Source organism: Amblyraja radiata, chromosome 7 (assembly GCF_010909765.2).
Source record: "Amblyraja radiata isolate CabotCenter1 chromosome 7, sAmbRad1.1.pri, whole genome shotgun sequence".
NCBI lineage: Eukaryota > Metazoa > Chordata > Chondrichthyes > Rajiformes > Rajidae > Amblyraja > Amblyraja radiata.
In genome coordinates this window covers 49078769-49105197 of record NC_045962.1, presented here as the reverse complement: position 1 = coordinate 49105197, position 26429 = coordinate 49078769, and the positions used below count along the sequence as shown (strand labels likewise).

Below are 26429 nucleotides of genomic sequence, written 5' to 3'. Positions count from 1 at the left end.
CCACTCGATTACGTCGGATTAGAAGTCCTGGCTGTCTCGACTTCGTATAATCTCTCATCCAGTCGTTTTTGAACTGTTGTTCTCTGCCCAACTCCATCCCAGGACCCCAACAATCTTCAGGTGAGGCAGAGGTTCACTTGTAACTCCTCCAACCTCATCTGCTGTATCTGCTGTTCCTGGTGTCAACTTCTGTACATCGGCGAAACCAAGCGCAGGCTCGCCGATCATTTTGCTGAACACCTCCGCTCAGACTACCTAAACCTACCTGATCTACCGGTTGCTCAGCACTTTAACTCCCCCTCCCACTCCCAATCTGACCTTTCTGTCCTGGGCTTCCTCCATTGTCAGAGTGAGGCCCAGTGCAAATTGGAGGAACAGCACCTCATATTTTGCTTGGGTAGCTTACACCCCAGCGGTATGAACATTGACTTCTCTAACTCCAAATAGCCCTTGCTTTCCCTCTCTCTCCCCATCCCCTCCCCCTTCCCAGTTCTCCAACTACATTCTATCTCTGCCCCGTCTACCCCTGACATCAGTCTGAAGAAGGGTCTCGACCCGAAATGTTACCCATTCTCTCCTGAGATGCAGCCTGTTCCATTGAGTTACTCCAGCATTGTGTCTACCTTGGAATTTGTATTAACCTTTATCCATAGATGAGAAACTTCAAACTGCTTGAATAAATATGGTAGATAAAAGGACTCGAGCATTCATTTCTGTGGCATAGAACTGGAGATTTGGCTGTTTGCCATGACATAGATATTTCGGAGAAGCTTCATTTTGAACTTTATTTGATGTCATATTTAAAAATATTACCTACGTGAATTCACCATAATGAAATTTTTAATCTGTCACAAGAAATGCAGTTTGTTCTGGAACCAGTTGTTAAGGGGCTGTCCCACTTGGGCGACCTATCTGCGGGTTTGGAAGAGTGTCTTCGACCTTCAAACTCGCAGCATGGTAAACACGTGGTCCAAGGAGGTCCTATGAGGTCGCTGGAACTCTCCTTCATGCTCGAGGGAAGTTCCCGAATACTCGTGGCCTCAGCTAGGTCGCGGGAAATTTTTCAGCATGTTGAAAAATTTTCCGCGATTAAAATTTGGTCGGCATGGTTCTTTTGAACTCGTAGTGCAGTGGAGTGGGGTCGCTATAAAGTTACAGGCAGTTGAGTGCAGCCATAGGCTATCTCCAGTGCAGCCGTTTTACCTTCCTCGTCATCGCGGGTGTGATTTTCAGACAGCGCTTTCCCAGCCCCTGCCTTTGCGATGTGTTTGTGTGTGTGTGTGTGTGCGGTCGGTCGATCTAGCTCGAGGCTTTCCAGGCGAATGCCTTCGAGCTTGAAGGTCGAAGACACTCTTCTTAACTTGCGGATTAGGTCGACCAAGTGGGACAGCCCCTTTACATTGCCACCTGCCGTGGAAATTAACCATATGGTTAGCAGCCACCGTTTAAGTTTTCATTTAGTGTTATCACAGTTAATAGAAGATATTTATTTTTTATTTCTTCACTAGCAGTATTTATCAGATGTTTCTTCCTGCCATTTTATCTTGGATGCTGATACTGGTGTTTGTATTCCCTTAACAACAAACAGCCCAGCTCTTTGGTGCATTGATTTCTAAATTTTCTCATTTGTACACTACTACATCATTTTCCTTTTCTGCAGAGGATTCTAGTCTGATTACTTTTTTCCCAAACGTGCTTGCAGGAATATATGCTTTATCCTTCATCTGAATAATAAGGCTGCTGCCCAGCATATTTCCTGGGCAACTGGATTCTCTATTGTAACATTCTCGCACATGCAGTTATCCTTTTGGACAGCTGTTTTTAAAATGAAAGATACTGAAGAGTACGTTAATAAAACAATTATATACATTTAAGATTTACAAATGCAACAGAAAAATATCAAAAAAATAATGTGACTAAATCTGTGGTATGGCAGGAGTTCAAATTGTTCATGGTCTGCGTTGCAGCAGATTCACTGGCCTTATCTTACTATCTTCTGTTGATTAACAGATCTTTGCATGTGGCACTTTCAAATCGACTGACCTACTTGTCTCAAAAGTTGTCACTCTTACTCTGCAAGTCAGGATTTGAATTCTGCCATTGCACTCCATCCACTTCCTTATGGGTGGGTGATGATGCATTGTGCTCCCACATATGGAACATTTTCTAGTGTGGGGATTTTTTACAACCGCTTGTGGAAAATACCTGTAGTTGTAGCGATTATAGACTGACCTGTTTTGAGTTAATTGTCTGTTTGTTAATTACTGACTCTAAAATCAGTTTCTATTCAAATTCAATAATTTAGTACTTGGAGAGAATGGATCTGACATGGATTTTTTTTAAATCTAAATGTTAATTCTGTTTGTTTTTCCACAGATGCTGCCTGATCTAATATTTCCAGTGTACCCTGTTTTTATTTCAGAATGTTAGCATTTGCATTTTTTGAAGGTTTTGGCTAGCTTGAACATTTATTTTTTTCCGTTTTTGCAGCAGATCGCTAACTTAAGAAAAATATTTACATACTTTGATTTGTTGCAAGCATTCCTATTAAGCAGTTTTATTTATTGTGCACTTGAATTGTATGCAACATTTGGGTACAGATAGGGCTGTACCAGTGAAAAGCTGAATTAATTAGCAACTAACTGCAGAAACATTGTTGCTGCAGTATTAATACTGCTAAAGTAGTAGGTTTGAGCCCTACTTCACTGACACTTCCAATACCAAGAGAAATGCTTCATTGTCAGGGGTGATATTTTTTCAAATGATGGTTTAAGTCTGTTTGTTCCTGAAGCTGTAAAACATCCCGTAGCATTGTTCAAAATGGGTGCATTGCATTCTTTGTGAAATTTTGACCAATATTTTCTTGTGGTTTAACCAGATTACTCCCAATTATTGTCGCTTTTCTACTTATGCTGTGCACTAATTGGCTGTCTGGTTTGCTGTCCCAATAGTTCTGCTATTCATGTCTGTTCCATACCATATATTGCATATAACAGAATTAAGGAAGGTAATTTTAATTGGGAAGCAAAGAAACACTTAATAGTTATTGGAAATTGAGAAGCAGAAAAAAATCTGTCTTGCAAAAAAGAAAGTAAAACATAAAATATGCAACTTCCTTGCAGTCTGTCAGTTTCATCGCAGATGGCTATTGCTTCTGTTGACACTTGTGCGTTGATACTCTATTAAACAGTGTATCATACAGCTTAGAGTAATTTTAACTTGTAGTTATAAAAGTAAACATACAGCTACAAGAAATACGTTTTTTATTGCAAATCCTGCAGAAAAAATGTTTGTGTTTAAAATTCTCTTGCACCTAACATCCTTTTCCACATTGTCACAGTTGTCTTCATAACATGAGTTTCTATAATGTGAGGTTTCTTCCAAATGCAACTATCACATTATAGCAGAACTGTACATTGCAAATTAGGCTTTCCTTGCATTTTGGGATGCCCAGAGGACATGAATCACAAACCAATTTGGTTCATTATTGAACCATTACTTTTATTGATCAGGCAATCCTAATGAATTTGTGCCCATGGCCTGAGCACTGCCATCAATGCACAATTTTAAACATCGTGATTTGACAGTCATGGGTTGGCATCATAAGCAAATTGTCATGTGTGGTATTGAGTAGTCATTTTCTGCATGGAACCAGTTACAACTTGCTGAAATATTTTGAGAAGCAAGGAATTGTTTAAAAAAAAAACCCCCAACTGTTTTGGGAGGTGGAATCTCATGTAGATAGGGTGGTAAAGAAAGCTCATGTAGATAGGGTGGTAAAGAAAGCTTTTGGTGTGCTGGCCTTTATAAATCAGAGCATTGAGTATAGAAGTTGGGATGTAATGTTAAAATTGTACAAGGCATTGGTGAGGCCAATTCTGGAGTATGGGGTACAATTTTGGTCACCTAATTATAGGAAGGATGTCAACAAAATAGAGAGAGTACAGAGGAGATTTACTAGAATGTTGCCTGGGTTTCAGCAACTAAGTTACAGAGAAAGGTTGAACAAGTTGGGGCTTTATTATTTGGAGCGCAGAAGGTTAAGGGGGGACTTGATAGAGGTCTTTAAAATGATGAGAGGGATAGACAGAGTTGACGTGGATAAGCTTTTCCCACTGAGAGTAGGGAAGATTCAAACAAGGGGACATGACTTGAGAATTAAGGGACAGAAGTTTAGGGGTAACATGAGGGGGAACTTCTTTACTCAGAGAGTGGTGGCTGTGTGGAATGAGCTTCCAGGGAAGGTGGTGGAGGCAGGTTCGATTTTATCATTTAAAAATAAATTGGATAGTTATATGGACGGGAAAGGAATGGAGGGTTATGGTCTGAGCGCAGGTATATGGGACTAGGGGAGAATACGTGTTCGGCACGGACTAGAAGGGTCGAGATGGCCTGTTTCCGTGCTGTAATTGTTATATGGTTATATGGTGAGCAAGTATCCCAACAAATTACATTTCTGGCTTTTACTATGAAAACACTGAAGGTTTATTTGTTTTATGTACTCATGGTAAGAGGATGTTGCTGGTAGTGCTGATTTTCGTTGCCCATCTCTCTTCAGCTAAAATGTAATTCTAACAATCCATTAAATTTCAATTGTGTCCCAGTCTGGGCAAAGATTGCAGATTTCCTTCCCAGAAAAATATTTGCAAACCATGGAAATTTTTATGAGAATCCATTTTCTAGATTGCCATAAGTAAGATTACTTTCCTATTTAGTAACATTTCCAGTTTTTAAGTTCAACGACTTGAATTTAAATACTCCAGCTGCGTTTCTTGGTGGAGCTCAAACTTGTGTCTCAAGATTAATTATTAAATGCAAATACAGCTGACAAGCCAAAGGATATCTCCTCATAGACTAGTTTGACGAGTTCAATTGTTGCCTTGGGATCAAATGCTGCTGAAAATTTGTAAGGCTGCCTTTTCCGGTCCCACTTAGGCGTCTTTTTAGGAGACTGCAGTCGCCACATGTTCGCGGGTGGTTGCCGTATAATCACCTTCATGGTCGTGAGGAGTTCCCGCATTCTGGGAACTAGTTGCGGCCTCATTATGGTCGGCGTGACTTTTTCAAAATGTTGAAAAATTAACGGCGACCAGAATGAAGCTGCCATGGAGAGTAGTGAGAATTCTCGTGCCGTAGGTGGGTCGCCAGGAGGTCCTAGTGGGTTGCCAGGAGGTCGAAGCTTCTTGTAGTTTCTCGTAGGTTGTAGCCGATGAATTTCATTGGCTCATTGGGGGAACAAAACGTAAGCAGTAGTTTTCAGAACTAAGGATAACTGACCGGTAATGTGTCTTCCGAGCTTCACAGCCCTGTATCTCTGGTTTCTTAAGTTGTCTCCACTCCTTCTTCCCCCCCCCCCCCCCCCCCCCTTAAAGGACTTGGCGTACACCATGCTTTAGCCGTCTTAATTACAGCGCCAACCTTCCTGTTCATCGGGGTGTGTGTCTGTATCACCTTGGCTTTGCACCTTGTGAAGTGGCCCATAACTCAACCAGTCAGGCAACATCTCTGGAGGACATGATTATTTGACTTTTTGGGTCGATACTCATCTTCAGACTGGTCTTATGGAACTAATAAATAATAATATATGTATGGAAATAGTTGAGAGAGAAATATTTACAAGGATTCTTGAAATATTATGCTACTTCAGAAAGTGACATGGCCCATTTACATCAACCTCGGTAGGCATTTGCAGCCATGATTTTAACTGATTTGAAAGGCAGCAGTTCCAACATAAAAACATGTCTGCACACATCAGTCTTTACAAGCATCTCTGGAGAAAAGGAATATGTGACTTTTTGGGTTGAGACCTTTCCTCAGACTGAGAGTCAGGGGAAAGGGAAAGGAGGGATATAGATGGCCAATGGAACAATGAATGAAAGATATGCAAAAAGCAACAATATTTTTCATTCATTTATTCTATGTGCCATCTATAGCTCTTGTTTCCCTTTCCCTTACTCTCAGTCTGAAGAAGGGTCTTGACCCGAAACGTCACATATTCATGTTCTCCAGAGATGCTGACAGACGCGCTGAATTATTCAACTTTTTGTGTCTATCCTCAGTTTAAACCAGGAACTGCAGTTCTTTCCTACACATCAATCTTTATATGCTTACGTCTCTGGAAGTGGGGATTGAACCTAAATTATTTTGTTTCTCACTATAGTTGAAGCTTGATCAGTCAATCATGTGTTAAGAGTGCAACTTTTCGCTAATATTATTTGCATATTGCTTTAATGTTATTTCTAAGGCCCCCTAAATACCATAAATTTGCCTTTCAGGATCAATGGGGTAAATGTAAAAGACTGTGATACTCTGCCATAACAGATACTAGTGAAAACAAAGTATTGTAGTGAGCGCCGTCCTGTATGGCTGCCTGTTCTGCAGCTGTCCGTTTTTCCACTTTAAAAATGTTTTAGTACGTTAAAAGTGTCTAGTCTTTATATGTGTGGGGGGGGAAGGGGGAAGCTGCTTTTCTCAGTCCCTACCTGGCGGAGAGGCGGCTTTCCTCCGCACCGCGTCTTCGCCCCTGTCCTCGCGGCTACCATCAGGGCGGGAGCGGCATTTCCTGAGGACCGGCCAGACCACGGCTTCGGCGGCGGCACAGCGCTGGAACACCTTTACAGAGCAGAGCTCCGGAATGCTGAGTCCGCCGATGGAACATCGCGGAACTGCGGGTCTGTGGATCGGGCGGCGGCGCTGACTTTAACATCGGGAGCCTGGGATCTCTCGCCGAGATCGCCAGTGTTGGAGCTCCGACTGTTGGCTTCGGGAGCCGCGGTCTCTGGTAAGGAAGTGGCCATTCCAGGTATCCCAAGCCGCTGAGAGGGTTCTCCCGACACCGGAGCACCATCGTCTGGCAAGAGGGCCTAAAACATCGGGCCGCTGTGGCGGCGGCAGCGGAGGCCTCAATAGGCCCGACCATGGGTGGACAAGTGGAAGAGGACTGGACTTTGTGCCTTCCCCCACAGTGGGAACCATTGTGGAGGGATGTTTTTATGTTTTAATGTTACATTTCTTCTTTAATGCTATGTTGTATTTTTATTAGTGTGCTTGCTGCAAGGACATCTGAATTTCCCTGAAAAGGGGATTAATAAAGTATTTATCTGTCTCTATCTATAATGAAAAATGAAGAATGTAATAATTATGATTCAAGTCCAAAAATAATGTAAAATTTGAGATCCTTTGCTCTGATTTGATTTTGTTTAAACTGGTAACTTTCAAATCAGCATTTAAACCTCAGCTTTGTCTTATGGTGAGTATATATACAATGGGAACTAACAATACAATAAATAATTTCTTATATCCTCAGTAATATAATCACAGGAGGTAAAGGGTGATTTTGTTGAATGAAAAATGTGATTCGTACAGTTATCATTGGTTTCTTACTAGTTAAACTATGAACTAGTTAAAACTAATATATGGTTTGAGTAAAATTATTTTGGCAAATAACATCTTCCAGTAGTTGAAAATGGAAACCTGTTTTTGAGACTTAATTCGTACCAGTTGGTTCACTGAACTGCCAGTACCATTCATCTTTGTTTACTTTGTATTCAAGAATGCATTGTACTGTGGTTAGTCTGCATACTGATCTTGTATAATGAGGATGATTATAAATGTTTACTAATATTGCCATACCTTTTGTTAGGTTCAATCTTTAGATAACTCAACTATATGTAAAGTGGGTTATGAAGTTTCTTGTTTGTATATGTGGAATAAATTTGCGTATTAAACATGTAAAGTATATAGAAGCCTCTTTCTTTTTGAATAAGAACTAAAACAATAGGAAAGAAGAACCATGAGGAATTTATGTAACATCAGAATTAACCTCTATTGATAATCGCAAACTGAATTGGTTGAGTTTTTGGCTGCTAATTATTTAATCGAGCAGAATATTGTATATATGAAGATGGCAGGGATTGAACTGCAAATATTTCCTGAGTTCTTTGAACTTAATATTTGTTATTTTGCAGTTCATTTGGATGAGAAATTTAAAATAGTGATATCTTTTTATATACAAATGACATCTTGAGATTTATAATCTATTTAACTGAACAGTATATTCAATTATTTAAAAAGCAAACTGCAATCCATAATCACTGTTTGCCGGAAAATCAGTTTTGTGATTTTAAGTTTGATCTTGCTGGCATTGAGAGCCAGGTTGTTGTGCCGGCACCATTTGGCCAGTCTCCCATCATTCAACATATTCTTTTGGGGTGGGAGATTGCAACCTTCATGTGGTCCGCCCTGTTTCGACTAATGCAATCAACTCGACGTGCACTAACGGAAGGTCAAAGATATGAAAAGTGCTTTCTAATATAGAATAGTGAAGGCAGAGGAAGGAATATAGGTGGAAGGGGAAAAGGAGAAATGGATGTGCATTCAGGTGGGGCACAGTAGAAGGGAAAAAAGTGGGGGCAAGAAAAGGGAGGTGTTTGTAGGTCAGTTATCTAAAATCTGAAAATTCAATGTTCATACCATTGGGTTGTAAGCTACCCAAGTGGAATAAAAGGTGCTGTTCCTCCAGCTTGCGTGTGACCTCACTCTGACAATGGAGGATGCTTCGGACAGAAAGTTCAGTGTAGGAAGGGGAGTTAAAATGGAAAGGGGGAGTGAGGACGAGAGCAGCACTATGGGACTCGGAGGAGAAGTGGATCCACCTATGACAGCAGTGGGGGGGGGGGGGGGGGGGGAGCATTTACCGCACAACTCGGATGATCTATAGAAAGGAAAGCTTCATCTTGGAACAGATGGGGCAGACGCAGGGAAATTAAGAGTGTTTGTCATAGGTCGGGTGGGTGAGGCCGTAAGCAAACTGGAGGAAAAGTATCTCGTATTCCACTTGGGTAGCTTACAATCTAATAGTACCAAAATTGTTCTCCAGAGATTCTGCTTGACCCATTGAGCTGCTCCAGCGCTTTGTCTTTATTGCAACTTTTCTATATTAGAGTTTAATTGTCATGATTTCACTCCAGTTACTAGTTACTAGTTTTAATTTTGATGAGTTTATGGCAATATCTTCTGTCTAATCCAATGGGAAATGGTTACTACGGCATTATTTGTTTCCCACTATTCATAAAACCATGCTGAATCGTCCTTTTGCTGATTAAGAAAATATTCTGCTCTCTACTTGTCAATGTGTTTTATCCACCGGAATTTTGTGCGGGGTTATCTTTTAGTTTTAACAGCTTTTGATTATAAATTTGTGAACCAGTTTTTTCTAAATGTTCTAGACTTTTTTGAGTCATGCTTTGGTTTGTGTTTGGTTTGTAGCCAGTTAGCCAGCTTGCAAACCCATAATTCAGGAACAATCTGGTTTGAGTATGAGTTTAAGAAGGAACTGCAGATGCTGGAAAATCGAAGGGAGACAAAAGTGCTTGAGAAACTCATCGGGTGCAGCAGCATCTATGGAGCGAAGGAAATTGCCTATTTATCTATGCCCACCTATGGAGCGAAGGAACGTTGGCTATTTCCTTCACTCCATAGATGCTGCTGCAACCGCTGAGTTTCTCCAGCACTTGTGTCTACCTCTGGTTTGAGTATGCTACAAGTTGCAAGCTGGCAAGTTCGCCCTTGGCCATTGAAAGCGGAGGGGGTTGGGTTAATGGTGAAGTTTGTTTTCTGAACTGAATATGGTGAATTGGCATATCTAAAGGTAACTTCCAGAATTTCTGCTTGAAATTGCAGAATATATGGGCAAATAACAAATTGATGAGAAAGGAAAGCATGCACGCTTTGAAAGAGATCAGAGCTAATCTGCATGTGAGCCGTAGCAACATTATTTGAAATACAATACAGAATGTCATCACCAGTTCTCTGAGGTGGACAAAAATACTGGAGAAACTCAGCGGGTGAGGCAACATATATGGAGCGAATGAAATAGGCAACGTTTCAGGTCGAAACCCTTCTTCAGAAACCAGTTCTCTGAACTCCCTAATAATCTGAAACCTTGCCTTACTGGTTTTCTGACACGTAACATTAGATGAGCAGAAAATTCTTCCCTTCAAAAGCAAGAATAGCTGAAGAAATAGAAATTGGTGTAAAAGAAAATGTGAATTACGACTTGTAAGGAACATTTTGTTATGTAACTATGGACATCTTTAATGTCAGAAGTTTGTTCGCAGCATATAATAAAACAAATGGGCGAGTCTGTATTTGTAGAAGCTGGCATGTGATTTTGTATAATGAAGATCTCTTGACTTGCGAGGTGGTAAATGTATTCCTCCATCTCAGCCCTGCCACATGCAGTGAAATATGTTGCATTTGTTGAAAACACATGGAAAAAGGTCTCCATTGTATTGCACAAGCTGGGAACTGCTAGTCAGGAAGGGGACAGAAAATGAGAGAAGTAGCCTGAACCTTTTGGAGGCGGTGACTAAAGTTGTGCAGGGGAACTTAAAATTATTAAAGACCTAGTGATAAGATGGAGTGAATTGTTGCCCTTGGTTTTTCCTCATGGGGCCTTCAGCTTCAAGGAACTACTTGTGCAACAAATGTTTCTGTTTCAGTTTATTGTCATGGGGAAAAGAGGGAGTGGCCAGGTTGCGATTCATCCTTGATTGTGCTGCTGGCAGGCCTAGCCGGCAGGGTGGGGTATAAATGGAGTCAATGGAAGGGCGGATGGTCGAGGCTGCTGAGAGCCAAACTGCTGAGATCCAAATCCAGTCAAAATTGCCATGTTGCCTAAATTGTGATGTAACATAGTCAACATCATGCAGTCAAACTGCCCCTCATCCCATCCTCTTCAAAATGGTTCCCACTAGATTTTTCCAATGCTTCAGATGCTACTATAGCTCCTGATGACACTCTTACATTTCAAACGCTTGCAACTACAGTACAGTGATTTGCATACTGGTAAACGTTGCGCCCTTATGTACTCCTTCCCTTGTTCCGCTTCCCTATCCACAACCAACCATTTTGATGTTTTATCATGTGAATGTCATTTGAGTGATTACAACAGGCTTATTGCATATTCTGCTTCTTTGTCTTGGCATAAAACAAATGTAAATTACCATGGCTGTTCATACTTTTAAAAGATAGAGTATCACTTGGGAAGTTAATTTTATATTGTGTTAAATTGTTTCATAATTTGCAAAATATTGTTGTTCTGTGCAGTGTGTCTCCTATAATGAAATACAGTCCAAGTATGATATCAGAAAACCTATTTTATTCAAGATTGTTTATTTCTTATCTAAAAAGTGATGATCGTTTTTGAATACTAAGAGGATACAAATTATGTATTGAGTAAAACAATTGGAAAAGTTAGACTGAATTAATTAATACTAATGAATATTAATGATCAATCTGAAGAAGCGTCCCGACTTGAAACGTCACCTATCCATGCTCTCTTGAGATGCTGCATGACACGCTGAGTTACTCCAGCGGTGTGTCATTTTTTTTGTAAGCGAGCATCTGTAGTTCTTTTTTTCTCTCGATTTTATTGCTTCACTATGAAATCTCCTCAAGATATGCATACTTTGAAGATGTTCTCCTCTCTCTGGGATTTCTGTGAGACCCTACCCCGTGAACCCTGCTGCTCTCCTGCTCTACAAATATCAGCCTGAAGAAACGTAGAAAATGGGTCCTGACCTAAAGAAGCGTCCTGACACAAAACATCACCTATCCACGTTCTCCAGAGATGCTGCTTGCCCTGCTGAGTTACTCCAGCACTCAATTTAAAATGGTATTTGATGTATCACTTCAAATTGAGGTAAATGCTGAAATGGGATTTTAGAATTCTATTGGTCATGAAATTGTGCGAATGGTTTGGAAAATTCAACTTGCATTCTAATTGTCATTTACTTGCTGATACATCAATGGACTTCTGTAGAAGTACCTCTTTAAAGCTGGATACCCTGTGTAAGCATGAAACTCTTTTGCAGTGTTTGTGTTTTTGTCTATAATAATCATGCCATGGTACAAGAGATTGCGTAGATAACTGCAATTGAAACTAGTTTTTGAATTTGCAGATTATATAAGCATTGCAACTTTGCCATTTTTAATTTTATATATAATTATGTGTCCGGGGGGGGGGGGTGATTGGCAGTCACCGAGGTACATTGTTGAGTAGTGCGACAGCCGCAGGGAAGAAGCTGTTCCTGGACCTGCTGGTCCGGCAACAGAGAGACCTGTAGCGCCTCCCGGATGGTAGGAGGGTAAACAGTCCATGGTTGGGGTGAAAGCAGTCCTTGGCGATGCTGAGCGCCCTCCGCAGACAACGCTTGCTTTGGACAGACTCAATGGAGGGGAGCAAGGAGCCGGTGATGCGTTGGGCAATTTTCACCACCCTCTGCAGTGCTTTCCGGTCGTAGACAGAGCAGTTGCCATACCATACTGTGATACAGTTGGTAAGGATGCTCTCGATGGTGCAGCGGTAGAAGTTCACCAGGATCTGAGGAGACAGATGGACCTTCTTCAGTTCATGTTAATATCTATATATATCAATTTTCACAGTATGAGTACATTAAAATAAGTTTTTTAATTATTATTTTTGGGGAAAAATACATTCTCACTACTTCACAATGTAGTAGGTGCAACTTTACAATATAGTGAATGCATTGCTTGAAATTAAGTTTTACAAATCTTTATTCTATCACCTAATTTAACTCTTAGTCTGCCCAGAGTTGCAGTTGGCACAGGCTTATTAAAGTGTGTAATTCTGTCTCAAACCATGGAATTCGCTCTTTTCCATTTTGACAAAAAAACTAGGTTTTTTTTTTAAGGCTAACTATACTAGTGGAAATGATAAATTAAAACATAAAGTAATGTTGTTGGAGATGTGAAGCAGACAGTCACGAATATTGAATTCAACAATTGTGGATACCAATAGTTCCTATTTGTGCCAGAACTAATCAATTCTGATGAAATATCATAAAACTTTAATGTTAAATTCATTTCTCTCTCCTCTGATGCTGTATCCCTTGCTTGTCCCAGTATTCTCCTTTAGTTTAGAGATTAGAGATACTGCGCAGAAACAGGCCCTTTGGCTTACTGAGTCCATACGGACCAGCGATCCCCGCACATTAACACTATCCCACACACTAGGGACAATTTCACATTTATACCAAGCCTATTAACCTACAAACCTGTACGTTTTTTGAGTGTGGGCTAAAAGCGAAGATCTCTGAGAAAGCCCACGCAGGTCACAGGGAGATCATACAAACTCTGTACAGATACGCACACATAGTTAGGATCGAACCCGGGTCTCTGGCACTGTATGCCACCGTGCCACCCTTTAATTTAACATTTCCATCACCTGTATCCCTCCATTCCAGCATTCATTCACTTGCTTTTTGTTTTCATTCATCTTCCAATTGCATCGCTTATAGACAGATCAGCTTTGATTAATAAACATTCATCGCCCTCTCTCAGCTGACGCCACCACAACGTGTGCCCTTCACTATGTCCCCTGTATTCCACCCTATTACAGAAATTCCAGTGTTTTGCAGGTGCTTGAAATGTGAAAAAAACATTTTGTTTGCAAGAAATATGTGAGTGTACTTTGTGGCATTGCAATAAATTGAATTTCATCTATGATTAGTCATTTGGAATAGGTTGTGGAGGTAACTTAAAATGTAATCATTGTTTATCGAATCTGATGTTTGTACTGAACTATTATGTCAATCATTTGAGGAACATTTATGTGAACCAAGTTCCACTGATAGTTAAAAACTGCTACGATGATGCTTTGTAAATAGCTATTTTATATGAATCCCCATTTGCAACTGGGTAGATCAACTAGTGAGAATTATACCAACAGGGTAGCATCCAAATAACTTGTGATTGTTTATCATAACCCAGTCATATATTTGACTGAAAGGAAATGTAAGGTAATCCTCCTGTGTAATGTCAAATAAAAGACCAAAACTGGTCAATCACCTAGTCTGTTTTTTGGTTGCATTATTGAGATGTACATTTTAACTCAAGTGTCAAGTGTGCAGTGGATCCGACTTTGAATTTTAGACGAAAGGCAATCTTTATGTAATCACTGTATAGTTTTATTTCTAACGCTACACATTTGTTGTAAGCATCTCAAGCTTTGATATATCTTCGATTTCCCATGTAATTGGTACAGTTGTATCTTTTTGTTTTTACCTGATCAATTATTTAGCAGAAGACACATGTTGTTTGAATTCATTATCCTGATATTATCTTTCAGTAGATAGTTGAGTAGGGGAACTAGTCATGTTAATGTTTAATCATGAAAATCTGCAGTATTGCAGATAACATCAGGTGATTTTAAAATGATATCAGGCAATATCACAGGTGACATGAAAATACTCCAATGTTGGAATTAAACTTGAAATTGGCAGTGATCAGAAATTAGAATAGGAAAAACATGCCGTTCCATTGACGCATAATGTCTGTATGAATATATAGTGCTGTATTTGGTTTTCACATTTGTATTTATAGAATATTCTTTGAAGCAGCACATGTAACAGTTAATCAGAGGAATGATCAATAATCTAATACTGCACTATGATCTTGTGCATTAATTAACAAACATGCAGCTGTCATCCGTTTTCACTATTTCCTGTGATAGCCGACATGTCTAACAATATAGTAGCAGTGTTTCGCAGACATTATAGCCTAGATTTTGTGCTAATGTTTAGAAACATAGAAAATAGGTGCAGGTGTAGGCCATTCAACCCTTCAAGCCAGCCTGGGGGCACCGTTCCCATCTGACTCCCGACGTCTCTGGCCACCCCTGGGCGTGGGGCTCTCGGGTGGGGACCTCTCAAAACAGGGGGGGATCATATTGAATGGCGGTGCTGGCTCGAAGGGCCGAATGGCCTACTCCTGCACCTATTGTCTGTTGTCCTAAATGGCCTACCCCTTATTCTTAAACCGTGACCCCTGGTTCTGGATTCCCCCAACAGAGGGAACATTTTACCTGCATCGGGCCTGTCCAATCCCTTAAGAACTTGATATGTTTCTGTAAGAACCCCTCTCATCCTTCTAAATTCCAGTGAATACAAGCCCAGTCGACCCATTCTTTCATCATACGTCAGTCCTGCCATCCCGGGAATTAACCTGGTGAACCTATGCCGCACTCCCTCAATAGCAAGAATGTTTTTCCTAAAATTAGGAGACTAAAGCTGCACAAAATATTAGAGGATAGACACAAAAACTGGAGTAACTCAACGGGGCAGGCAGCATCTCTGGAGAGAAGGAATGGGTGACGTTTCGGGTCGAGACCCTTCTTCAGACCCAAAATCATCCCAAACCCGAAACCATTCCTTCTCTCCAGAGATGCTGCCTGACCTGTTGAGTTACTCCAGCATTTTGTGTCTACCTTTTATTTAAACCAGCATCTGCAGTTCTTTCCTACACGCATTGCTTACTTTCAGTGACTGATGTACAAGGACACCCAGGTATCATTGCACCTCCCCTTTTCCTAATCTGATACCATTCAGATAATAATCTCCCTTCCTGTTCTTGCCACCAAAGTGGATAACTTCACATTTATCCACATTACTGCATCTGCCATACATCTGCCCACCCACCCAACTTATCCAAGTCACCTTGCAGCCTCATAGCATCCTCCTTGCAGCTCATTCTGCCACCCAGATTTGTGTCATCCACAAACTTGGAGATGTTACATTTAATTCCCTCGTCTAAATCGTTAATATATATTGTTAATAACTGGCGTCCCAGCACCGAGCCTTGCGGCACCCCACTAGTCACTGCCTGCCATTCTGAATAGGAACTGTTAATTCCAACTCTTTGCTTCCTGTCTGCCAATCTGTTCTCAATCCGTCAATACCCTAACCCCAATACCATGTGCTCTAATTTTGCACACTAATCTCTTGTGTGGGACCTTGTCAAAGGCTTTTTTGAAAGTCCAGATACACCACATCCACTGGCTTTCCCTTATCCATTCTACTTGTTACATCCTCAACAAATTCCAGAAAATTAGTCAAGCATGATTTCGCCTCCATAAATCCATGCTGACTTTGACCGATCCTGTCACTGCTTTCCAAATGTGCTGCTATATATAACATCTATAATAATCGACTTGAGCATCTTCCCCACTACCAATGTAAGGCTAACTAGATACAAGATACATTTAATTGTCACATGTGTCAGATGGCACAGTGAAATGAAATTCCCATACAGCCATACAATAAAAATAAAGAACACAACACACTATAGAATTTGACATAAAACATTCCCACACAGCAGAATCAAAGTTTCCCACTGTGTGGGAAGGCACTAAAGTCAGTCTCTTCCTCCACTGTTCCTCGTGGTCAGGGCCTCCCCAAGCCCTCCGCAGTTGCGGCTACGGGCGGGCCGATGTCCAGGACCGCTCGCCGGGGTGATACAAGTCCGACGTCGGGGCTGCGGGACGTCCTCAGCGGCGTGGACACCAGAGTCGGCCCCCTCCTACCGGAGTCGGCGGCTTCCAAAGTCCGCAGGCCGCGCCGGGTGGAGACTGCTGCTGTAGACCCTCTGCAAGGCGCCTCAGGACTCCGCGATGACGGTCAGCGCCGCCTGCGTTGGAAGCTCTCCGCACCAGAGCTCCACGATGTTGGAGCAGCGGCCCAACGCTCCGGAGCTCCAAACGGCGGCCCAGGTAGGCATCGCCCGCTCCGCGGTGACTCCAGCGCTGCGCCGCCGCTGTAGCAGCCCTGGTCCGGTACTCGGTCTCCGGCAGGAAAGGCCGCTCCGATCCAGCTGGTAGGCCGCGAGGTGAGGGGCGAGGACGCGACTCGGAGAAATAGTCGCGTCCCCGCCTGGAAGAGATTGGGAGACGGTTTTCCCCCTTACCCTGCGCCCCTCCCCCACACTCCAGTCCACAGGAACTGATCCAGAGTCTATAGAACATTGGAAAATGATCACCGATGCATCTACAATTTCTCGGGCCACCTTCTTGAGTACTCTAGGATGCAAACCATCAGGCCCTGGGGATTTATCTGCCTTCAGTCCCAACAGTTTACCTAACATCATTTCCTGACTAATATGGATTCCCTTGAGTTGCTCCCTCCCACTAGATTCCCAGTCCCATTGTATTTCTGGGAGATTGTTTGTGTTTTCCTTAGTGAAGACAGAATCAAGGTACTCGTTTAACTGTTCTGCCATTTCCTTGTTTCCCATTATTAATGCACCTGTTTCTGATTGTAAGGGACCTACATTTGTCTTCACTAATCTTTTCCTCTTCACATATCGAAATAAGGTTTTACGGTCAGTTTTTATATTCCCCGCAAGCTTTCTTTCATGCTCTATTTCCCCCATTTAATTAACCCCTTTTCACTGTTGCCCAAGGAGCTTTGCACAACAAGATTGCTAACTAATCCTTCCTCATTACACAATACCCTCTAGTTGGTTCCTCTCCATATTGGCTTAGAAAACCATCCCGTATACATTCCAGGAAATCCTCCTCAGCGTTGTTACCAATTTGGTTGGCCCAACCTTTATGTAGATTAAAGTCATCCATGAGAACTACTGTACCGTTGCTACACGCATCCCTCATTTCCTGTTTGATGCTATCCACAACCTCGAGAGCTGTTTGGTGGTCTGTACACAACTCCAACAAGCATTTCTCCCCTTGGCTATTTTGCAGTTCTACCAATACAGATTCTACAGCATCCAAGCTAATGTCTCTCCTTACTATTGCATTAATCTCTTTAACCACCTCCTCTTCCTTTTAGTCTATCCTTCCTGAATATTGAGCTCCCAGCCTTGGTCACCCTGGAGCCATGTCTCTGTAATCTCAGGTATATCATATCCGTTAACTACTAGCTGTGCATTCAATTCATTCACCTTATTACGAATGCTCCTTGCATTAAAGCACAAAGCTTTCAGGTTTGTATTTCTTCTCTCCCTTCTACCTTTTGCTTCTGTCCTCCTTTTACAGCCTTCTGTTTCCTTGCATTGGTTTCCACCCCCCTGCCCCGTTTAAACGTGACCTTTCCTCCACTCTCTTTCCCGTTAACTGCACGCATATGGACGAGCAAACGTTCCTGCCAGAATGTCGGTCCCCCTCCAATTAAGGTGCAACCCGTCCCTTTTGTACAGGTCACCCCTTCCCCAGAAGAGATCCCAGTGGTCTAGAAATCTAAATCCCTGCCCCCTGCACCAACTCCTCAGCCACACATTCAGATCCCTTATCTACCTGTCCCTACCCTCACTAGCGCGAGGTGCTGGAAGCAAACCAGAGATAACCACCCAAGAGGTCCTGCTTTTCAACCTCCTACCTAGTTCTCTGTACTCGCGTTGCAGGACCCCCTTCCACTTCTTACCCATGTCTTACCAATTTTGTTTGAACCTTGTATGTTTAAATGCCAATAAATGGCATTCTATTCTATTCTATCTATGTCATTTGTGCCTACATGCACAACTAATTCCGGCTGTTCACCTCAGGGAGGCAACACACCATCCTCGAGTCTCGCCTGTTACCACAGAATCTCCTGTCCGCGCCTCTGATAATGGAGTCACCCACACTATGGCTGTGCCTGTCGTCGGTCTCGCCAGTTGAGCCTCAGCGCCAGGATTCGAGTCACAGACCTGTCCGCCGCTCGGACTGGAAGTGTTCTCTGCCCCGACAGCTCCCAAGGGGGTGTACCTATTTTCAAGAGGTACTTTCACTGAGGTCTCTTGCCCTCGTTTCATCCCCTTCCTTTCCGTCTCTAGCCGTCGCACCTCCTGTACTTGAGTGACGACCTGACTGTAGGTCCTATCCAGGAAGCTTTCGCCTTGCCGGATGGACCGCAGGTCATCTAGCTGCTGCTCTAGTTCCCTAACTTGGTCCTTGAGGAGTTGCATCTGGACACAATTCCCACAGGTGTAGTAGTCAGTGACACCAGCAGTGCCCCTGACTTCTCACATCCTGCAACAAATGCACTGCAATAACATTCCTGCCATCATTGCAATAAGTCACAAGTTTAAATATACACACAGAACCGATTTAAATGTAGCCTCCTCGCCGAAGACTCCCACTTCCTCTTCAAGGCCACTCTGCTACACCTGAACTTAATTTTATCTAATCCAAACAACTATCCACTCAACTAATTAGGATGTCTCAGGCAAGCCACTCTCTCGCTGGTCTGGCTGCTGCTCCTCTGCCACCATAGAAAATAGGTGCAGGATGAGGCCATTTGGACCTTCAAGCCTGCACCGCCATTCATTGTGATTATGGCTGATCATCCACATTCAGTAACCCGTGCCTGCCTTCTCCCCATATCCCTTGGTTCCGCTAGCCCCCAGAGCTCTATCTAAATCTTTTTTAAATTCATCCAGTGAATTGGCCTCTACTATCTCTGTGGCAGAGAATTCCACAAATTCACAACTCTGGGTGAAAACGTTTTGTCTCGTCTCAGTTTTAAATGGCCACCCCTTTATTCTTAGACTGTGGCCCCTGGTTCTGGACCCCCAACACTGGGAACATTTTCCTTGCATCTAGTTTGTCTAGTTCTTTTATAATTTTATATGTTTCTATATAAGATCCTCTCTCATCCTAAATTTCAGTGAATACAAGTCCAGTCTTTCCTTCACATTAATTGCTCAGGGCTGTCTCTTGGCGTTCTTTTATAAGCTCCTGCACTTCAACTCACCTAGGAAAAAGCCTTTGGTGCAGATGGCCTTATGCTGCTGTATTCCGATCAACAAGATATTCAATCCTGGTTATGTCAAGTCAGCACCAGTCGAGCTGATGCCTCACAGTTCCAGCAGCCCAGGTTTATCCTGACCTTGGGTGCTATCTATGTGACAATGCATGTTTTCCATCTGACTGTGGGTTTCCTCTCTTTTTTCCCCCACATAGCAAAAATGTGCTAGTTGATTGGCGAATACACCACTACAAATTGTCTCTACTTTTTAGGTAAGAGTAGAATTGGGGAGGGGGTGGTTAATGGAACTCTGAGGTGAATAGAGGCTTGATGGTCTGTGTGGACTTGGTGGTTGGAAGCGTGGTTTCCATGGCATATGACTTTAATTGAATGTGGGTTTCAGTCTCTTAAATTAGACCAAAGCAGCTGGAATATTTCTTGGAGTGGTAAAGATTGAGGGGAAGTTTGATAAAGGTTAACTGGTTTAAACGGGTGTTCCAGTTAATGTATTTAAGCAGAGTATTGATTCTAAGTGATGGGCAAAAAGATGTAATGGGGGGGACGTGAAGGGATAATCCCATTACAGAGTAGTTGTTATCTGCAATTTGCTGAAGAAAGGGTTAGTGGAATCTGATTTAATCTGGGATTTCAAGAAGGTGTGGGGGAAAAAAAGCATTTAGGAGAAAATTATTTGTAATGGTACAGGAAAGAAAGTGAATATAGACCATTGCTTTCCAAGAGTTGGAACAGTCATGGTGAACTGAAAGGCTGCATGCTGTTACAGTGATTTTGATTCTAAACGCTTAATCTCTTGATTGATTTCATCTCTGCGTATTAACACTCCACAGCCTACACCTAGGCGAAGTTAAAAAGCATAAATGTGTTTCATAAGGAGCTATTAAAACTTTTGAAGTATCATAAAGCACTTTCAAGTGTTTTGCACCAAATATGAAGAACTTCAGCATTTGTTGGAAATGCTGTGGAGAGGAAAGTCACTGTGGACTGTTTTAAACTAAGGCTAGTAGAAGATAAAGATAGCTAGTTACACACAGTTCCAACAGTACATCTGAGAAGGTGACAACCAACCATATCCAGAATGAACCACCATAGTTCTGAATTTGTCATGACTTTAAACAGTTGGCCTGAAACATGTAAGGAGCACAAATTTGAGTTCTCTGAAATTTGTTGCAAACAAAAAAAATTGCACTAAATTGTGTTGGATTAAAAAAATATATTATTCTTTCAAAGGTTGTGGCTTTGTTGACCGAGCCAACCTTTAATTGCCCATTGCTAGTTGTCTTGAGAAAATGATGCTGAGATGCCTCCTTGCAGACCGCTGCAGTCTTTGAGGTGTGGGTATACCCACAATGCTGTTGGGGAGGGAGTTGGAGGATTTTGACTGGAACAGTGAAGGAAAAAACTATATATCTCCAAGTCTGGTTGGTGTGTGGCTTGAGCAACTTGTGGGTGGTGGTGCTTCCTTGCTTTTACTGCTCTTATCCTTCTAGCTGGCAGAGGTTGTGGGTTTGGAAGATGTTGTCTAATGACTCTTGGCTAGTTTATGTTCAAATAGCTTCTCCTGGGTCAGTGGTGAGTGAATGGTTGTGGATGAGATGCCGAGCCAACTGGCTTTTTATGTCATATATGGTGCATTACTCTTTATTCAGTAAGTGGATCTATGATGAATTTAAGGATATATTAAGGCAAATAACTTGGTTGCATCTTTAGATAGCCTTGCTGTTGCAATGTTGTCTGCAAGATGAACTACTTTTGCTGAAATAAAGTGCATGCTGTAAGAATGCAAAAGCAATGTCAAGTTCAGTCGGCTTCTGAATTGAATTGTACTGATGCGGTTTGATTCTTCATTTACCTATGATGAATATTGACTGTTCACCTTTAAAGAAGGCATTGACTTCTACTGGATATATATGAGTGCCAGCAATGGAATCAAGTCCCTTCTCAGTCAGGCCTTCCCCCCTGCCCTCCAATTGTACGACCACATCCTTACCCAGACTCGATACCACAGCCACATTTGCTTCTCCCCCCTCCCCTTCTCAGTCAGATTATTTTACCTGAGGCATAGCACAACTGAACCTGAAACTTTGTCAGGTTCAATTTGTAACAAAGATCATTCAGTAATCTTAGCTGATTTCTTTTTTTTCACTTTCCCCCCCCCCCCCCCCCCCCCCCCCCCCCCCCCCCCCCCCCCCCCCCCCCCCCCCCCCCCAAAAAAGGGAGTATTTGGACTGTTCGGTGATTCTTTAATGCAAGCTAAGAGAAGAATGGTTAATCTTGATCAGTTTGAGTCCCTTGATTTGCCATTACCAACTAAGTTATTAAGTGTTTGTTTCTGAATTTTGGTAAAGGTACTATTGTTAACACTATTGTGTTTAGATTTTACCATTTGGAAAATATATTCTGATGATCCTTAAAGTTGTATCCAATGATTTGTGTTCCGTCCAAGCAAATATTTCAAAATCATAACACAATATTTTTGTGTTGCAGAAAAATGAACACTATATTGATATTGTCATGCTATGGTAAAACAAATTTAAAGCAAATGTTTATTACATTGTGTGTATCATTAATTGTCTAAAATAATCCATTGGGTCAAATGTCTTATGTTACTCAGTAATTAGCCTTTACTTTAACCCCTGTGGCTGCAGTTATCTTAAGTACTTATTGTTGACTGTTGATATTATTATGATTTCAATTTGGGCATCCTTCTGACTTGTTAATAATAATAATAATAATATATAATAATAATATATCTTTTATTGTCATTGCACGTCAGTGCCTTCATCCCTGTGAAAAATATTACCATACTCTATTGTTAGTAGAAGATATTTTGGGGCTTTTGTTCTTCTTTCCTTCCTTGCTTTCTTGGTTTTTCATAGCTGAACAAAAGGTAAAATTTGATGTTGTTTTTCCAGAAGTGGTTAAAACTAATTGTTTCAACTAATTTGAACAAAGGAAATGCCAATTGTCATATCAGCCATGCATAATTCATACTTTGGTAACTTGAGTGCATGTGGATTTACATGAATCGTGTCCAGTTGGAGTGGCCAGCTCTTCTTCCTTTGGGCAATTTATGTGCTTTAGGGTTGTTTGTTTTAAATGGAAGCTCTGTATAACCTATTAGAAAGTAGTATTGTAGTATTCTATGATTCAAATATGGGTCATGAGAATAATTGGCTCAATGAGGCCATGACCAGGCTGAAATGTAGCGGGGGGGAAATAAATGTGCTCTTTGGACTTCTCAGAATTGATCAGTGCAGCAAACTGTTTTTGAGATTGACTTCTTGGTTTTATTTTTGGTATGAAATTTCTAAAAACACTCTAATTCTTGTTTAAAACGAGTGCTGTTTTGCCCACTTGCAATCAACAGTGTAATTTATTTTCAAATGGAGACCTGGTAAAGGAATTGAGGGAAAAGAAAAGCTGCTGAAGAAGCTCAGTGAGACAGGCAGCTCCTGAAGGGAAATTTCAGGGCTCTTCATTTCCCTTCACAGATGCTGCCTGACCTGCTGAGTTCCACTAGCACCTTTTTGCACTGGATTGCAGCATCTGCAATCTCTTGAGTCTTCAAAGTAATGGAGGCTTTGGCTTATATATGCCTGGAACTAAATGCAATAGCATTGCTTCTCCCAATACTCAAGGACATTTCTGCTAAAGGAAATATGGAGCAGCAATTTGGTAACTTAAGATACTAGGCCATCAAAACACTGAAATAGGTGATATCGTCAACATTGAAGATGGTTATTAAAAATCATAGTAGAATCTTGATCAGCTGCGCATGTGAGCTGAGAAATGGTTAATGAAGTATAATGCAGATAAGTGTTGCATTTTGGGAAGGATCTTCATGGTGAAAGGTAAGGCCCTGAGGATGTATTATAGAGCAGAGGGATCTTGGAGTATAGGTACATTGTTCATTGAAAGTGGGAACGTAGGTGGTGGTAAATAAGGTTTTTGGCACATTGGCCTTCATCAGTTAGAGAGTATTGAGTAGAGAGGTTGGTACATTCTGTTAGAGATGTACAAGATATTGGGGTACTGCATTTGGAGTACTGTGTTCAATTTTGGTCACTCTGCGATAGTAAGAATGTCATTTAGCTGGACAGAATGTCGAGGAGATGTACGAGGAAGTTGCTAGGATCCGAGAGCCTGAATTTTAGGGAAAGGTTGGGCAGGCTAAGACTTTATTCTTTGGAATGCTGCAGGCTGAGGGGTGATCTTGAGATGAGGGGAGTAGATCAGGAGAATACACAGTCTTTTATTCAGGAGAGGAGAATCAAGAACCGGAGGATAGAGATTTAACATGAGAGGGTCAAGAACCAGAGGATAGAGATTTAATGTGAGAGGGTCAAGGTTTAATAGGAACCTGAGAGGCAATGTTTTCACTCAGAAGATGGTGGGTATAAGGAATGAGCTGAGAGGCGGTAGTTGAGGCAGGTCCTAAAACAGCATTTAAAAGGCGGTTGGACAGGTACATGGATAGCAAAGGTTTAGATGGATACGGGCCAAATGCAGGAAAAATGGCCTAGTTCAGATGGAGCATCTTGGTCGGCATGGACAAGTTGGGCTAAAGGGCCTTTTCTGTGCTGTATGACTTTATGACTGAGAGGAAATTGTGTTTTCAGAAAATGCTGGGAAAGGGCATTGTGTTGTTGGGAAAGGGAGGAGTCTAAGAGTAGGTCACTAGGTATAATGAATCAGGCAAAGAAAACTATGTGATTACTAGCTGTTTATATAATATATTTTCAAATCTACATGAAGAGCTCAGCAGTACACCATCTCTGGAGGGAAAGGGATGATCGATAAGTTACTGGCTGTAACTAGTAGATGGAAAATGAAATAAAATGTGTTTGGCAGCATGTATAATTAGAGAATTGTTTTGATGTCCTTACATCGGAACTCCATAAATTAGTGAGTGGGAGAGCAAGGGTGAAGAAGCAGAGGGAGCAAAGTGGATGTCAGTGCTAAGGTGAGGGCACAACAGACTGCTCAAATTGGTAACATAATTTGCAGAAAGAAGTTTGGCAAGGTTAATGAATTAGTAAAAATATATCTGGGTGAGATATAAATAGGATGAGGTGAATAGAGTCTGAAAATACCTAGAGTAAAACCTGCAAATGCTGAAAATGTGATTTTTATATAAGGCAGATTGCCCATATTTGTGAAATTGTTAAATTTGGTGTTGAGTCTATAAGACTAATGTGCCAAGATGAAACACGCAATGCTGTTCCCTGAGGCTCATTTGGTTTTCTCGGAACAATATGAGAGAAAGAAAGAAAAACCATGGAGTGCGATTGAAAGTTAATTAGACAATTAAGGTGAGTGTCTCTTTTGTAAATTGAACATAAATGTTCAACAAAGTGGTTATCAATATACTTATGTTTTCTCTCATGCAGTATAATGCACTGAATGCATTATACTAAAATGGAAGAAGTACATAGTTTCATCTTTTAGCGGTGATTGGATCCTGGACAATGGATAGGACGAACATAAAATGGAAATAGCTGTTGGTGGAGATTGAAAAATGAATTTAAGCTTCCTGAAGGAAATGGCCTGTTCATTTACCTTTGGATTTAGATTTGATTGGATTATATTATTATTTGACTTATCTCGCCGGTCTTTCTCTTTTATTTCATTCTGTGCCTTATCGCACATCAGTTTACACGTCCTGCTTATCCTGTTATTTTCACAATTATTTAATTTGTTTGGTAAAGGAAATGCATCGTGAAGTACCCTGTTCACCATGGTCCAGCGTGTTGTTTACTTTGATGCGATTTTTATCAAACTGATCTCAGTAGCTTTTCATTAAAAAATTAAACCCTAAATATATAAAGTTAATAGAATTGCCTCGCATGGCACAACAGGATTACCTATGATACCTGTAAACACTGTGGATTATATTTAGTAGTTCCCCTGATAGTTTGACTAATTACTTAGACAAGATACAGGAGTTCCCTGGATTATGAATGACATGATATATGGAAATATGATTTAATGCAAATTCTTCAATATATTTTTAAAGCATTTTTCAACTTGATAATAAAATGTTTCATGGTATTCATTAATATATTCCATTAGTTTAATTTAAGGATAGTGTACCCTTTAATTAAAGGTAAGGGATGATTATTTAATGAAATGACTAAATTATGTACAGACTGATGGGTTACTATGGAGAATGGACGTTTCTGACTTGCAGAGCTGCCGCTTCCAGACCATTCTCAGGAATGGAGCATTCACGTAACCCTGCTGACTGTCTACTTGAGGAGTAATACTGAATAGACTTGAACCGTGATGACGGAAGAGCAGGAAAGATTAAGATCGGGGAATAATATAACCAGTGCAAATCTTCTATTGGATAGTATATGAAAAATACTGCGATCATCAAAGAGTTCAAAGTCAATTCATAGATTTCATGAGTATATTTGATAGGTTGTAGCACACAACTTTGTTCCTCAATGAAGAAGCACGTCAGCTGCACCTGAACCTAAAGAGAAAAGAAATACAATAATGATGTTCAGATTGATGGTAGCATATTTGACTTATCTGTAACTTAATATAGCCCAGGTCGTCTCTATGCCTTGTTAACGTCTTCCTCAAACAAATTATGCCAGACACAAAGAACTTCACAGGAATTATATCAGCTGGAGGGCAGAAGATGAACAGACTGAACTTTAATCCAAAAACAAAGATGCCTGAAGAGCTTCAAGAACTGTTTGGCTGTCCCCTGGAAATGAAATACTTTGCAAACTGCATAGGGTTACAGTAGACATAAATGTTCAAAAATGTAGTTTTGACAAACCTTCCATAATGTACTTCCATAATCACCAACAGCAAAGTTAGTGCGATGATCTGAAACAAGATGGCGTAACAAGT

General features: G+C 41.2%; 1 protein-coding gene across 3 annotated transcripts in view; it reads left to right on the top strand.

Moving 5' to 3' along the window:
• LOC116975383 (disco-interacting protein 2 homolog A-like) overlaps nucleotides 1-26429 on the top strand; it is a 246159-nt gene that overhangs the window by 20460 nt on the left and 199270 nt on the right. The window lies entirely within an intron of this gene.